General features: G+C 36.3%; 1 pseudogene across 1 annotated transcript; it reads left to right on the top strand.

Annotated features, from left to right (window-relative positions):
- The first annotated feature begins 3,272 nt into the window (after positions 1-3,272).
- On the top strand, positions 3,273-17,072 carry LOC147383342 (cysteine-tryptophan domain-containing zinc finger protein 7-like; annotated as a pseudogene). The gene is made up of 15 exons (XR_015173786.1): positions 3,273-3,844; positions 4,973-5,045; positions 5,155-5,288; positions 5,395-5,793; positions 5,897-7,230; positions 8,200-8,392; positions 8,486-8,642; positions 8,745-10,809; positions 10,909-11,066; positions 13,679-13,839; positions 14,305-14,462; positions 15,063-15,903; positions 16,026-16,178; positions 16,320-16,488; positions 16,817-17,072. The product of XR_015173786.1 is annotated as a cysteine-tryptophan domain-containing zinc finger protein 7-like (transcript).
- Positions 17,073-17,459: the final 387 nt, after the last annotated feature.

The raw sequence follows: 17,459 nt of genomic DNA, 5'->3' as shown, positions 1-17,459 counted from the left end.
GCAAACAATGTATAATATGATTGTAAGGGTAACAAAGACAATTTACCAGTTTCAGCAATGTGTAATAAATATGATTCAGCATCTAAACAAATAACTTTTTCAGCACTTAAATTCAGCGCTTATAAGTTTCAGCGCTTAATGCTATTCAGCACTTATTTTTTTCAGTTTAACAAACAGCACCTTAGTGAACTTTTTTCTTTCTTATTAATCCCTCGTTATTGGTGAACTCACAGCTTTTTTATTTATAGCCGAGTTCACCACTTTTTATTTATTGTGAAACTGAACGCTTTTTTATTTGTTAAACTCACCACTATTTATTGTCGAGTTCAACACTTGTTATTTACTGTCGAACTCGACACCTTTTATTTATTGTCAAGTTCAGCACTTTTTTAATAAAAAATGGTGAACTAGACCTTAGTAAAACCCACCCATTTTTAATTTCTAAGTTTTTCCAACTAAAATACCTGGAAAGTTTGACTAAAATTTTGAAATAAATATGATGGAATGCTCTTTTTTGCCATATGTATTGATAGAGATAATTATACTTTTTTCTTAGCATTTGCAATTGTGGAAGTTGGAAATAATGAGAATTATAGCTGATTTTTTAAGAACTTCGAAAATTGTGTGATGGGTTTTGAGTCTTTGTTCATCTTTTAAAGGTTAATATAGATGTGACAGATTTGTAATATTTCTCTTTAGTAAATTTTACTCAACCCATATGCAATATCAATGAATATGAATGACTCGGGATGTTTGCAGGCTTCGACAAAATGGATTGCGAATTTAATCAAGAAAAAAAATGCAAGATGATTCATATGCTATTTACAGAATGTGTTGTTTAACTACAACAGAAATTACCATTGACAAATACCTATTATGATGTTGACATAATATTCTCATTATGTTGACAAAATTCTTCAATTAAATTGACAACTAGATCTTACAATATTGATTGGTCTTGCACGTATATTTACATAAATCTTAGATAGATAATTCATAGTGTTTGTCATGGGAAATGAATCAATATAAAATTGATATGCGTAATATAATGTTGACAAACACATTTTCTTAGGTTGAAAAAATATTTTTACTATGTTGATAAACCTATTTGATTCCATTGATATATATATATATATATATATATATATATATATATATATCATTGTTGACTGAACATAAATACCTAATATTATGTTAACAAAAGGACTCTACTTGTGGGTTTTTTACCGATCAGAGGCGCCTTCTTCTTCATTGTTCTTGTAATATTCTAACTCTTATTAAGGGTATCCTCTTTTGATGTCCTTAGAGACTGCAACCTTTTTAGAACTAAAACAATTTTTCTTAAAGTTTCCCCTTATTTTTCGAGTCAATTTTACTTCTTGACGTTAAAGTATTTCAATAGAGTTCTTATTTTTAAACCCATATTAAGTATTTTTTAGCATTTCTGTGAAAGGTTTTTCAACAAATTATTTGGGTATTGTCTGCTGTCTCCTTGATGTTCTATGAGTTTTTGTATGACTCTTTTTCTCTGACGATTTGACTTTTAAGACTGAATCCTTCAAAGGATGTCTTTGAGTTCTAAAAGTAAAATGTTACGATGTTTAATATATACCAATCATGTATTATGCATCTTCTAGTAAGGCAAAATTTATTCAAAATTGTTGGGCTACTGTTATTGCAAAGTTTGTTACTTGTCAAAAGAATCTCATAAGAAAAATTAGTTCTTATTATAAATAAATTATTTCAAATACATAAATAATATAGCTATCCAAGAGTAATTATATAATTATATAAAAAAATATCGTGGATATTGATTAACAATACTCATCCTTCTCTCATTATAATAGTTTGGATACAAATATATTTTACGAAAATATTAAAGTATGTCTAAATTAATGGAAAACATGACTTTGTATAAAACACAAGATGAGAACATAATAATCCAAACACGAGATGATATATCATGAAGAATAATGATGAAATGACCTTAAGATTGTATCTCACATCGCACTTTCTTGACGTGAAAGTGTGTAGGAACCATAAATGTTTTTCATCGAACTCTATCATGAATATATCAATTTTATAGCCATCAGGGGTTAGCCGAGATGGTAAGACACGACTAAATTTGCTTCACAGGTCGTGACTTAAGGGCCTAAACTATGTAAAGTGGCTACATATACAACCAGGATCTTACACCCGATATCAACTCGATCGTATGACATAACCATCGATCCACTGTACAAGGTAGTATAATTATAAATGATCTAAAAGAAAAAGATCATACAAATTAAGATGATTATTATCACTCTTCATAAGTTGACTTTGAAATGTGATTTGCAAGTAGGTCAACTGTTGACAATAATTGACTTGACCCCTCTATGTGAACAGGAGCCCCATATATTTTCAATGATAAAAAAGGTAATAAATAATAATAATAAACATAAAAATAGAGTAGGGATCAGCATGAAGGGAAGAATCTAGAAATATTCCCAAAAGAGGCAATCTCACTCATCCAAACCAAGCAAACTTGAGGGCATTTTTGTAAATTCAAATAAAAATAAAGAAGAGATTTGTTTGGAAAAGTGGGTGGGAAAACTTTTAATGTATAACTCTTGGCTGTTCAATGAATGATGCACCTTAAAACTCATTCCAAAATTGTAACCAATCAATCGATCCTCACCGTACAAGTCAAATGATCATTACTTGATAGTTTTCATCTCTAACACAATAGAGCAATAAAATCACCAAATCAAACGAGTTGATGAAAACCATCAGATTAACCGATTGATCAAAATTTGAATATTTGTTCGAGGGTCTTGATTTTCTGTACATCATCATATTTGCTATACAAAGATTGCATCAAAGTAATTCTTGATTACGAAAGTGACCCCACAGACAAACAAATAAAAACACAGTCATTATAACGCCGAATAACGAAGCCGTCCTAATTGACAGTTCTTTAACCCTCAAAATGACATTCCTACCCTTCTCTGAAAGCAGACTGTAAGAACCAGAACCACATAATCATGAGGGTATATTCGTCAATTAGAATATTCACCGCAGTTAATAAACAGAATAGTGGTTTTACTTTCTCTTGTGAAAAGTAGCCAACTAATTATTTAATAAATTTATTAATTATTTTTTGAAATAAAAATAAAAAATCAGATAAATAGAAGAAATAAAAATAAAAAAATTACGTAATTTTCGTAAAAACTCTTCTTTGTTTCGGATTCTCGTTGGGATTTAGATTGGTATGGGAGCGGACTTAAATTATTTCATTTAAGAAAAAAAAGACAAAAGGGGAGAAAAAGGAAATAAAGAGAGAAAAACTAGTCTCTCTCTCTCTCTCTAATATCAAAACCAGAGTGTAAATCGAATCAAATCGAATCGAGCTTGAGATCATCAAACGTGAAAAGATTTCGTAATCGTTTCTTCGATATCACTGTTCATGATCGTAAAAGATATTTGATGGAGAGTTTCTTGAGGTTCTTATTAAGGGTTTGGTGGATTTGATGAGGGTTTTTTATCTTCTCCGATCATGTTGGTTTTGGGAAATTCTTTGACAAGTTTTGCACCCTTTTTGATTTCTGAAGTTGGTTTCAGATATTTGTTTGTTTAGAGTGATGCAGGATTTAAGAAATATTGGTTTTTTGTGTGAGAAATTGAAGTTTTTTTGGGTGCGATTTTTATGATTTCTGTGGGGAGTAGAGATGGGCGGAAGGGGTTAGGGTTAGGATTTGGTGTTAGAGGAGAGATGGAAGAGTTTGAGATCGAAGAAGGCGAGGCTTGTTATTATCAGGATGATGACGCAGACATCGACCCAGATGTCGATCTCTCTTACCTTGTAAGGCTGATGTTTATTTTACTGGGAGAAAGTTTTGATTTTTTTTACAAGAATTCTATATTTGAATTTTATGTGTTTGTTTTTTCTATATTTGTCTTCAATTATCTGTGATTTTTTGTCTCTGATTCTTTAAACATCTGTCTCTGACACTTAAGAAACTTCAATCCATTGTTTAATGTATGCTTTTTGGGTGTCCCTGATTTGGGAGATCCAAAAAAAAAAGGAAGAAAAAGAAACTCATATAAACTGATGGTGCAATCTCTTGATCTCTTTCTTTACTTGGATTGGCTCTAGAAATTGGTTCGGTGATTTTCTATTCAAGGCTTCAGTTTGAACCAATGTGAATCATGAGAGAATTGTCTTTGACTAATTCCTTGATTAGGGAAAACAGTTCTAGTTGGTTTAACTAAATTACACAATTGTTTTTGTATGAAACTAGATTGTTATGTGGAGAGGGTTCTGTCGATGAATCACTAGTTTTTTTTTTTTTTATAAATATTTTTGGTGAGTTCTAGATTATTTTTTTTTATAGGTAAAGTGCTAGTGGTTAGCAAGGTGAAGTTGGGTTTGAACCTATTTATCGGGGGAAAAAAAAAAAAGTTGGGTTTGAACCTTAGGACGTGGAAATGACACTCCACGTGTTTTACCAACTTAGCTAAGTTCGCACTTTTGGTGTGGTTCTATAGTTAATGAATTACGTGAGCTGTATAGGTCAGAGTTCTAATGCCATTAGTTGCCACTTGTCTTCCCATTTACTCGAAGGCAGTGGTAAACCTTTACCGCTACTTTCATAGGAACCATTTTCACAACGTTCCCCATTTTTTAAGCCAATGTAATGGGATATCCAGCATGGATCTCTCTTTCTGCAAACTTCCATATTTGCGAACACTGGCCAACAGAGCTATTTCTTGTCACTTATCATTGATTTTTTTTTGTTTTTTAGAACATTCATAAATGCACTGCCCAATACTTCATAAATGCATGCCCCTTTTTGTGGACTTGTTATGGTTGATACCTCGTTTTCTGGTTGCCATTACTATTGACACTCCAAGTTCGCAGTTTGTTATTTTCTTCTTCTTTTCAATATTTTCTACAACATAGTAAGAATTTGGTTTCTGCTTCGTAAAGGATGAGAAGGTTCAAGATGTCTTGGGACATTTTCAAAAAGATTTTGAAGGTGGGGTTTCCGCAGAAAATTTGGGTAAGTGACCCATGACAGATCGTGGATCTTGTAGACCCCAAAAAGAATCATAAATGCTTTCTTTGTAATCTGGATGTGATGGTTTGGATTTTTTTTCCCATTTTGGCAGGGGCAAAATTTGGTGGTTATGGTTCATTTTTACCAACTTATCAGCGTTCTCCATCTATTTGGTCTCATCCAAAGACTCCACCGAAAGTCCAGGGCTACAACACACCAAAATCTCCCTACATTTTACCATCGGAGGTATGAATTTATAAATTTGGTTCCAAAGAAAACACGACAACTTTTTTTTTCCTAGATAGGGAAATTCTAGTTCAACTTGAGCACTGTTGGTTATGTTTCCATATAGGGTGCTCGTCCGAACTCTACAACTCCATTTAATGCAACCACCGCTGCAAGGATTGGATCAACTGCAACAAGTGCCGCATCGCAACATGTTTCAAGGGCCCCTTTTGTTGAAAATTCATCCAAAAGAGATATGTGCTTGTCTTCCGCCAGGGGAATGGGGGAATTCACTCCCAAAAACGAAGCTGTCAACAAATCAATCAATTCAACTAATCATAAACCACTGAAGGTTCGCATTAAAGTGGGTTCTGATAATAAGGCTCCAGCGAATGCCGCTATTTATAGTGGTCTCGGCCTTGACTTCTCTCCATCTATATCACTGGAGGAGAGCCCTATTGATAGTGGAGGATTAACTCCTGAATCTCATGACTTTCCTGATGAATCGCCCACAAGAATTCTTCATGTAAATCTTATCGTCATTTTTTCTTATCTTTTATTTCTAGTTTTCTGTTGGATGAACCACAAGTGACCTGGTATGTTTTCCGTGCTTGGTTGTGATGGATCAGGTTATGACATCTTTTACGATTCCTTTGTTATCACCTCTTTGTGATAGTCTCTTGCACTTGTTGGAAAATGAAAAGCTTTTGAGAGATAGTAGATCTGGTCTCACCTGCAAGGGTAGCCTAGAAAGTTCTTCCATGATGGTAGATGAGTCTTCTTTAACAAGAGGGGAAGGAAAAATTTGCTTAGAAAAGAAAATGGAGTCAGTAGAGAGAAGCCTTAAGTTAATGGAAGTGAAGCATGGGATTGGTAAGGATGCAGGGAATGAAGTCAGTGGTCATCTGAGGAAGGAAATAGACATTGAGACCCCAGTAGTTAAGGAGCTTGTTCCTAATTCCCTGAAGCTTCCACTCCCATCTAATTCAAAATCTACGGTTAAAGCACCTGAAGTTTCCCTGGAAGCCCATAAAGTTGTGTTAAAGGACAAATTCTCATCTCCTAATCTTAAAAAGGAGGAAACCCTTGAGTCAGTAGCCAGCAAGGAAGCAAACAGGGATGAGACGCTGAATTCCAAGATCTGTTCAGCTGACAAGGTCTTGGAAGATGGAAAAGCACGTTATCATAAAGATGTCCAATTTGTCCCTAGGAACGATGGGAAGAACAAAGCTGACACAAGTTATGATTCGTTTAAAGCTGATTTCAGTGTTTCTAAGGGGAGGAAAGGTCTTAATGGTTCATTCATAGATCCTCCAAAAGATAAGGTTAGCATGAAAGCTAAATCTGAACAAGGTGGAGCGATTCATAATGGGAAGGAACAATCTTCGTCCGGAGTAAAAAAGAAATCGAAGGGAAGCCGAAATAAAACAAACCCGGTTACAGAGTTTCCAAAGGACAGCTTGAGGTTTAGTTCTTCTGCAGCATCATCAAAAGATAAAAAGAAGAGCACTGGTGATTACCCATCTAAAAATAAATTGGTTGACAATCGATTGTTGAAGGAGTCTAGTAAGACCAGAGAAAGGCATAGAGATTCATTTGGGAATGTAAAAATGGAACGTGTAGAGAATTCTTTGGAAACGTCTTCTAAAGCTAGGACAAAGAACTCTAAACTTGAGGTTGTGGAGAAAGAAATCCATTCATTCGTCGAAAAATCGAAGGAGAGATCAAGTAGTAAAAAGGCTGATTCGATGTCAGGGGCATATCCTGAGTCAGCTCAGATTTTTGCTCCTCCTTCAACAGGAAGTGGGCTTCTTTGTGATGCAGTCCCTGCAATTGTGGCTCCTGTTGTAATAGAAGAAAACTGGGTCTGCTGTGACAGGTGTCAGACGTGGAGGCTCCTACCATACGGTACAAATCCGGACCACCTCCCCAAGAAGTGGTTGTGTAGCATGCTTGACTGGCTGTAAGTTCCTTACGGTTGCATTCTATGTTTCTTCCTTAGTAGTAGTATTAAACAGTGTTTCAAAGTACCCAAGGCGTACTTGAGGCATTTTGGGTTTTTGAGGCGAGGCGTAAGCCTCAATGAATTTAAAAAAAAAAATCATAAAAAATTATAATAAATTCAAAAAATATATAAAAACCAGTAAACAACCTTCAAGCATCAAATAAAACATCAAACAATAAAAATTTAAGGAAGTAGCAATGTATCATCACTCATAGAGTATCAAACATCAAATAAACAACTAGTCTAGGCCTAGAAATGAAGTTTTAGACCCTATTCTACACTAGAGAAGAATTTTTTTTTTTTTTTTAAAAAGGGAGAAAAATATGAGATTTTGAAAGAAAAGGGTAAAAAGTTCAAGAAAGTACATTGAAAAATCTCATACCTCAAAACCTAAGAAAATCCTTAATTTGTTGGTTCTATTTGACCACAATCTTTGTGAGAAAGTTATAAAAATTGATAGATTTGAAATTGGTATGTCTAGAAGACAAAAGACACTTTTATTTAGTAGTCTTTAGTAAATAAAAAACATGGGTGGGTGGTTTTTTTTTTTTTTTTTTTTTTGGGGGGGGGGGGGGGGGTATTTGTGTAAAATAAACCAAGAAAAATAAAATAAAATTTTGAATTTTTGACCCATGGCATTGGGGTCTGGTGAACAAACTGAGGCTTAAGCCTCAGTTATTCTTTAGGCGTGAGGCATGAGGCGTAAGCCTCGTTAATTTATGTTGAGGCTTAAGCCTCAAGGCATGAAGCATACGAATATGAAAACACTGGTATTAAATTCACAAGATAGTTAAGCGTAGTTTTAGGTAATAAATCTGAGGTTGTAGTTAATTTTTTTTTCTGAACCTTAAGAGTTAGTTACATTGTTTCAAATGCCTTAGGTCTTCTTTGTAAGACTGATAGTTCTTTGTTGAAACTGTTCTCTAGGCCTGGAATGAATAACTGTAGTTTCAGTGAAGAGGAGACGACAAAAGCTCTGAATGCATTGTACCTACTTCCTGTTCCGGAGACTCAAAATAATTTGCCAAGTCAGCATGATGGAGTTGCATTAACATCGACTGAGGTGCGACATTTCGACCAAATACAGCAAGATCATAATCAGCATGCCATGCCCAGCCAGGTAAAAAAGAAGCATGGATCAAAAGAGACATCAAACTTATATAGCTGTACAGGTCTTCTGCAATTTTCAAATTCTAATAATAACAATCTACAGGTGTCTATGAAGAACGGCAGATTAAATGAAGTGAACTTGTTGGAACCCAACTCGGCAAACAAAGTCGGGTTTCAGCATTCAAGTAATTCAAGTGATCCAGCTGCCCCAAAACATAGGCATAAACAGAAAGAGAAGCACAGACTGGTACCAGATGGAGGTATAGTTTTAGAAGCTAACATTTCTTTGTTGTGCTTACTCTCCTTCATGGAAAGTATGCAATTATGTTTTTTTATTTAAAAAAAATGTAAAATTGCTGCAGGTGATGGAAAGTTCTTAAAAACGAAAAGCAAAAGGGAGGCTGACCAAGATGGACTTAGAGCTTCTAAGAAAATGAAGACAGGAGGATTGTATTCTGCAGATGACTGGAATTCTGACCATGGTGGGATCACGGGGAAGGTGTGTCCCAGCTCTAATGATGGTTTTCCAAGTGGGGCATCTGGAAAGGATGTCCAGAAATATGGTGAATACTCATCTTCTAAGGACTCGAAATGTGGTGCAAAGGATTATTTGTCAACTTCCAGGAAGAAGCCGAAAGACCCAGTTCAGGTTTCTTTGGAAGACCAGGCCTTTGATATAGGGAAATGTGATCAAAGGGATTTTGCTGCGAAAAAGAGGAAAGTGAAGGAGTGGCAGGAGAGTCAGAGTTGTACACTAGAGACTCAACCAAATGTTGGGAATCATCTCCAGGTCAACAGAATTCCTTTGGAGGAGGAGATTAGTGAGAGTCAACTTAGGAAGGTAAAGAATGCTAGGTTGTCCCAGTCTGAGGGGAAGGAATCCAGTACAAGCAAGGGTGATAGTAAAGCAGAAAAAAGGGGTAGAGGGACCCGGGTCCTTGATTCCTCTAGTAGAGATTTAGTTATCGATGGAATGGAAGATGGCAGGGTTTGTATAGAGAAGGATCGGGAACTTAGGCAATATCGAGGAGGGAACATACTGTCACAAGACTCACAACGGATGTTGGATGGTATAGAGTCACTGAAAAGGGATTTTGGACAACCTTCTATGGCTGCTACTTCAAGCTCTTCGAAGGTTTCAGGCTCCCGTAAAAGTAAAGCCAACTTCCAGGAGGTGAAAGGGTCACCGGTAGAATCAGTTTCTTCATCACCTTTGAGAATTTCCAATTCTGACAAGGTTACATCGGCAAGAAGGATCCTCTTGGGTAAAAATGATGCAACAAATGTTGGTTTCTCTGGCATGAATAGCCCAAGAAAATGCTTTGATGGTGAAGGGGATGGTGGGAGTGATCAGTCCGAGACAGTAAAGGAGGAGAAAGTTTCCTCTGTCTTTCATCGTGTATCCCTTAAATCTTCTCTTGATTACCAGGACAAGGATGCCAATCGAACATCTGGTGGCAAAGCTAAATTACATACTGAACCTTCTTATAAATTCAAAAGTTCTCGTTTGGTGAATGGTGGTTGTGATACCTTAGATCAACATAACCAATATCAGGAACTGCTGCATAAGGAACATGGTCAGGATGAAGAGAGAGTGAACAACCACCACAATCATTCTAATGGGTCTCTTCCACGTAAGTCCGGAAAGGGTTCCTCTTCACGGTCAAAAGACAAGCAAAAAAGTTCCAAGTCTGACATTGATAAAGGTAAGATCAGGGTTGATTCATGCAATGGTCAAGGAGACTTGTACCCACCGAAGAAATCAACAAAAGAGGCAGAGATTGAGTCTCATGATCATTTACCTTATCCCGAAGAATCAAGGGATGGAAAGCATAGTTTTCAGAACAGGTGTGGTGTGAAGTCTGGTAATGATGAAAATAATTATTCGGGCAAGAAAGATTCTGCTGGAAAATGGTCAAGTGAAGGTAAAATAGAGAACCGGTCAAAATTTGGAAGCCATGATGTTTCAGATGTAAAATTGGGTGCTACTACAGCAGCAAGGATGGGAAATCTAACCTACAACAAGATTTACGACTGGACCATAATGGTGAAAGATCTTCATACCGGTTTCGTTCTGATAGAAACGATGGGAAATCACAACTGTTCCCACATTCCAGAGATAAACAAGAAACTAAGACTCGGTGTCCCCGACCTATGTCAGGAACTCACAAAGCAAGCGGATCAGAGTTATTTCCAGTTGATGTCTCTGGTGGTGGTGGTGGTGATGCATCGAAGGCGACAAAGCATCCTTTGAAACCAGATAACCAGGATGGTGCCCACTATAATAGTTTGAGGCATTCCACACCGAATGGGCTTGTTGGCAACGATCCTGCGGCCCCAAGTCCAGTTAGAAAGGACTCCTCCAATCAGGCTGCTAATGCCCTGAAAGAAGCCAAGGGTCTTAAACATTCTGCCGATCGTCTTAAGGTTTTTCTTATTTGCTTTTCTCAATCTTTTGGCAAGCTTGATTTGGTCTTGTGCTTGTTCTGGTCCTAAATCTTTGTCTTATTGGATCATCTTATGTAGAATTCCGGGTTAGATCTTGAAAGCACTGGGTTATACTTTCAGGCAGTCTTGAAGTTTCTTCATGGTGCCTCTCTTTTAGAACCTTCAAATGTTGAGAGTGCCAAACACGGGGAAACTCAATCAACACAAGTTTATAGTGAAACCGCACATCTTTGCGAGTAAGTTGCACGTAGCCTTTATTTTCTATGATGTGTTTATTACACTTTCTTCTAATTGGCTTAATTGCATTGCCAAATGTTATTAGGCACAGACATGTATATTGCTAACATCTTCTTCAGTTGATTCAAATTAGGCCTTAGTGCCTCCTAAGCTACACTTCCACTTTTCTAGCTCCAGTTATATCATTTGTCTGTATTTTGTTTTATTCCAGCAGGAAAGACCTTTTTCTTCCCCCCTTCGGTCTTTTGATGGCAGGGAGCTATTATAATTTGAAAATAGGGAAATTATTTTTCTCCGACATTTTAGAATCGAGTCTACCTTGGTGGACTTCTTGCATAGATTTTAGAGTTTGTATTATCTTAACAAAATGTGTTTCTCACTTGATCCCCTAAATATTCTTCTTAGTTAGTATTTATCGGTTACCATTATGTTACTAATTCTAGGCATCTTCTACTTCTGTGGTTATACTGCTCACTGTGGCAAGAAAGGTCTGTTTCCAATCACTAATAAATATGTACCAAGGTTCATGCTTCTTAATGGTGGTGCCACTTTTAGTAGTGCCAAGAGCGCAAAGTGAAGGTGAAGTTTTGGGTTTAGAGTTTACATGGGCTCAACTTCTTACTTCAAGATTATTATGAGTTCTATATTAATGTTTCCAAAATCTCTAACACATAGATAAAAGAGGGAATGAATATACTCAAACTTCTTACCAACTGATCGGCTGGTATGTGACTTGATATAAATCCTTATTCGTAACAAGTCAACCTTTACATACGTACAAGTTCCACAGTTATTGTCAATTGGTTCTAAAGGTTGTAGTTCAACTTTGTAGAGTTTAATTTATGGCACCCATGTGTAAAACATTCGGTTCTGCCTCCTATATATCAGCCTGAGTATTCTGCTGAGGAGGTAAAACTGAATGGGAAGGATCCCATACCACTCACCTGCTCAATTTAAATGAAGAAAATAGACATAAAGTTCGCGTGCCATGTGAAGTGATGAGACAATGCGAAGGCTCTGGCAATAGATATTTTCAGAATATGGACTGGAGGTAATATTCAAACAAATGTCCAAAATGATCATATTTGGTTATAAGAATGAGATGAAGGATCGGTGCCTCAACATTCACATGCAGACAAATATAGTCGCTACGCTTGCGATGAAGTTTTTTTTCTTGGTAAGTATAAAAATTTATTAATAAAGTGAAAGTGAAATGGGAGGCTGAGGTGGCCCCCTAAACGAGAATACAGGAAAGCCAAAAAAGAAAAGAGAAGACCAAATGGCTAAAAAGCCCTCCATCTAAAATCCACTAAGCGAATCCCATTTCAACACAAAATCCTCAAACGAAACGGCATCAAAATCTCTACTCCATTTGCACCAGTAGTACAAGCATGTTTTCGATGAGTTATATAGCTTGTTAACCGCTAGTACCTTCATCTAAGAAAGAGAAAAGAAGAAAATATATTAGAACAAGCATTTTTTCCTTTGCAGGCGCTGCAATGAAATGTGTGCAACCTGTGATCAATTGTCGTAGTAGCAGAAAATCAGTGACAGCTTAGCTGGTAGGGAGACAGAGTCTTGAGTCCACTGAACACTCAAAACCTTACCAAATCACATAGCTTAGAGTAGGGGATGAGATACTGGTCACCAACCAATGTTTAGTGAATTTCAATATGAGATAATGACAAAGGCAGTTTGGTGCACTGTGGTCTCGATGGGTTTCTGTTGTGTTCTGCTTGGTTGCTTGTGGCAGTACGACTGGAAACAAATATAGGTAAATTTATTCATTAAAGAGAAGAGGGAAAGCAAATATAGCAGGAGGTTCAGTGAACCATCCTCAAATTGAAACATGGAGAAAAGAAAAAAATAATGAAAAACATTATAAACAGTCCCCCCTCTTAACTCCTTTTTACTAACAGAATCCCATCTAAACATAAGTCCTCGAAAAAGAAACCCGTAAAATCCTTATACGTCAAGCCCATCTTTGTAGTCTGCTTGATTGTATTCTGCTTATTTGAATATTCGAGTACAATGGAATTGAAGTTGAACTCTTTTTTCTTTTTTTGTTTACCGTTCTGGATATTGGAACTGTTGCCATTCTCTTTCAAGTTCCAGATCTGAAGCCATTTCCAATTTTGGGGGCTACACCAGTAGTGGTGGGTTTCTTTGTGCCGTGAATAATGAGATTGCCGTGAAAATGTTATCCTTTGATAACATTACAGAAGTAGTGGAAGCTGTAGTACTTAAGAATTTGTCTATAATGTAGGTCAGATTAATCTCCTTGTCGTTGACCCCAGTATTTGGGATAAGGCATAGATGATGAAGACTAATATTTCAGTGGTGACTATTACATCTTCGTTCTTTTTCACCCGGTTTCTTGTTTGTGAAACTTTAATAAATTTATGTGATATTTCGAGTTCAACATCTGACAAATGGATTAAAGTTAATGTTTAATGATTTTAAAGTTTATATTCCTGAGCTTAGACCCATAGCTCAGCTTATTGACTCATTATAATGCAACTTTGAGGTTCTAGATTCAAGTCCAGCTTTTACTCACAAAAAAAGCTTATATTTGCTACTTGTTGACATTATATTCTTTCTTAATACATAGGTTTGTTGCCCATGAATATGAAAGATGCAAAGAAATGGCTGCTGCTGCACTAGCTTACAAATGCATGGAGGTGGCGTACATGAGGGTTATTTATTCCAAACATTCAAATGCAAACAAAGACCGGCATGAGCTGCAAGCAGCTCTGCAAATGGTTCTTCCAGGTAGGTAGTGATTTATTACAGAAAAGGTTGTCTTTGGATCGCTTAGTTATCAATTTATTTGAACTTGAAAACTATTTACCAATTTCTTTTTGTGGAGAACTTACTGATTAGTGTCCCTTTTGAACAAAGACATAAGTCTACAATTCATTGAAATGCACCTTAAATTATTTTAAAATATTGAATCTTTTTTTTTTTTCCACATTGGGTTTGAGCCTTTTTCAAAAGATTAAAAAGAAGCATGGGTTCTTTGTTGAGTACTGAAATGTACATGCTTGTAACCCTGATTAAGTTTCTAATGAATTGTTTGTTAAAGGAAAATGTTTCTTTAAGAGATAGTTTGCTTCTTTTCTTCTGGAATCAGTTCTTTGAGTAAATGTGCTTCTCCACTTCTGATGCAATGCTGGTCGAAAGACTTCAATAAAATTGTCTTATCATAGATTTGATCTTGTTTCTTTTATACCTCAGGTGAATCTTCATCTTCGTCTGCCTCAGATGTTGACAACTTAAACAATCAAGGCATGGATAAGGTTGCTTTAGGCAAGGGAGTTACTTCTTCTCATCCTGCTGGAAATCTTGCCATTGTTGCTCAGAACCGGTCCAACTTCGTGCGGTTGCTCCATTTTGTATGTCTCCTCGCTACCATATTTTGACTGCACCTCAACTATATCAACTGTACTTGAACTGTTAGATCATACTGTCTCCGCTTTATCTTTACATGTGCTGAAATCCAATCTAAGAAGAATATTTTTTACTAAATAAACAAGAATTAAATTATAAGAAATAAAGATGGTGCAATTTTAAAGGACCATAACCCTTACTTTACAGACAAGAAGGTGGACTCATATGGTCTCCCATTATGGGTCTTCTAATTAAGAGAGGGAGTTCAGTTCAGCAAAATAGTGGTAAGAGATTGTGTAGCCAACATGCAGAGAGTGGTGGAGCTCCGCATTTGTTGGTTGTACCCAAGAATCTACATTGAAAGGTTGCAACAATTGATCTTGTAGAATTTCTCCTAAAGCAATCATATCTTTCGTGGCTGCATAAAAATGCGGTAGTAGTAATGTTACGATCATCTATACCTTTCAGGTGATAATTACTGAATGTTGAGTCTAATGCTCAAAATCTCAAGATGTCTCAAAATATCTCGGCCGTGTCCTTTTTATTTTATTTGGTTTAGGTGGTAGAAAACCCTAAGTATATATATTATATGTGGATTTCTGCAGGCATTGGATGCGAATCTTGCGATGGAGGCTTCGAGGAAATCCCAGAATGCTTTCACAGCTGCCAATGCAAGCCTGGAAGAGGCAAAGTATGGGGAAGGCCTATCATCCGTCAGAAGGGCACTTGATTTCAACTTCCATGATGTTCAGGGACTACTGCGTCTTGTACGTCTTGCTATGGAAGCAATTAGCCGTTGACATTCATTCCTGTGGTATTTGGGATTACGTCAATCTTGTCAATATCTTGTGTTTCTCCGGTTTATTTCTTTGGTAAGCAGATCGTAAAGGAGAAGAAAGAAAGAAGTGAAGCTGAATCTCTCTGCTCCCAATTCATTACTGGGAAGGGACAGATTATGGCCAGCTCGGTTCCTCTCTATAAACTTCTACAAAATGGGATCAGTTGCGGTTTCTGTAACCATTCTTTGTGAGCCTTTGAAAGAGCTGTTTAAGAGAGGTGGCTTCCGTCATGAGTTGTGGTTTCTCTGCTCAGGATTTGATGTTAACATAGAAAATGCAGTTCTATGGAACCAATGGGATTCGATCTGGGAGAAAAAGATGATAAACATAAAAAATCATTCAGAAATCGGTTTCAGGTTCAATAATGGTGTGTAGTCGGATTGATACCATCTTTCTGGCTTTTCTACAGAGGACATCAAATTTTGTCCCACTCTTTTTTTTTTTTTTAAATTTATTTTATATAGAAATAGCAAATGGGGGTAGAAGTTGCTGATACATCCATGAATCATTTTTATCGCCCAAGCTTGATTTTGTTCGCAGTGCCTGTTGAATATTTCTTGTTCAAATGTGCCACTAATCAGAGGTCAACAATAAATGGCAACCTTAGGTATGCAATCTTTCATTTACATCATTTTATCAATCTCCTTTTCTCCTTTTTTTTTTAAAAAAAGAAAAAAGAAAAAATAAAAAAGAAAAGTTCTAATAGTATTTTATTTTAATTTGTTGTAGGTTGTAATGATTTACCATCTGCTGTTGATAAATGAGACAAGTTAGAAGAAATAGAGGCGCTTATACATAAAAAGAAAGGAATATTATGATATTTCATGTGGAGCTACTTTGTAGGATATCTTATGTGGGGGCTTGCGTCATTCAACAAAAAAGGTTTGCCAAGGTCTTAAACATTGTGAATATTTTTATCCATTAAAAAAAAGAACATAGTGAAGAAGTATGTTTTGCTGTGGAATGTTTATTTATCTGTTTATTCACTTCTAACTTCTATCATCCTCTCTATTTGGGTGGCAGGGGGATGTCAGTCTATTTACATATCAATAAACTTCAATCAAAATTGGTAGTGATGCTAGTACTTTGCCGTGGTTTGTTCTCCACCACCGGCTTCCAGGAATAAAGATATAGCGTGTAAGGATCCACTAATGGCACAACATCATAGCTACTATGGTGGATTATAAATATGGTGGGGATCTAAACTGTTGGAACAGCAGCCTTGACATTGTATCTCTTGGACTGTTTGTCTAATTATGTATTTTTCGTACAAGTATATCTTGGTAAATTATGTTCTCTCTGTAATTCAATCTTACGGTACACATTATTGTATTTAAAGAAAAGAATAGATCAAGGGTTCACATCTCGCTTGGACTTTGTCCAAACAAAATGACGATCAACTTGGGTATTTTGTGACACCATGTGTTAAGTATATATATTTACCCAACATAATGTGAGTTGTTTGTGAATTTCATTAGAATGGGTAATGGTTAACTAACCATATTGAGTCTTCGTTTCAGGTTTGGTGGTTTGCAGTGGCTTTGGTATCTGGCAGCAGCTGCACAAATGAATGGACTGCAATGAATATTCCGTTGGGGTCGTGCACAAATTTTTTTCTTTTCTTTTCTTCCCCCCCCTTCTGACCTACAGCTGATGCAACCACCTGTCACATGAGACTTGGCAACATCATTAATTCTTGTGTTTGTAAAATTCTTACAACAGGTTTTGGTTATACAAGAGTTTATATTACCTTGGAAGCATGAAACATTCTGTTCAGTTGTTAAATTTTACATTTTCTGTGATATAGATCTTCAGAGACTGAATCATACTGTACCAAGTGACCCTTAAATATATTCTGAAGATCCCTTTTAACCAAAGCAGATCAAGCTTTGAGAGGATAGACATTTGTAAGCTCTGTCATTAATTCATGTTTGGAGTAATTTATTAAAATTTAAACCTGGATGAATTTCTTGATTAAAATGTCGCATGGGTTGTGTGGGTTCGGTGCATGTGGTCATGGATTAGTCCTGTTCGGTATGGCCAGGAAATCTGGATTGGGCCTGTCCTGTGCACTGCCTGGTGGACCAGGTCCTGGTCCTCTACCAACGGGGATGTCGTGTTTATAAAAAAAAAAAAAAAAAACAAAAATGTTTTTGTGATACG

This window comes from Akebia trifoliata, chromosome 16, assembly GCF_017979445.1.
Source record: "Akebia trifoliata isolate Shusen 1 chromosome 16, ASM1797944v1, whole genome shotgun sequence".
NCBI classification, from domain to species: domain Eukaryota; kingdom Viridiplantae; phylum Streptophyta; class Magnoliopsida; order Ranunculales; family Lardizabalaceae; genus Akebia; species Akebia trifoliata.
This window is presented reverse-complemented; position numbering and strand designations above follow the sequence as displayed.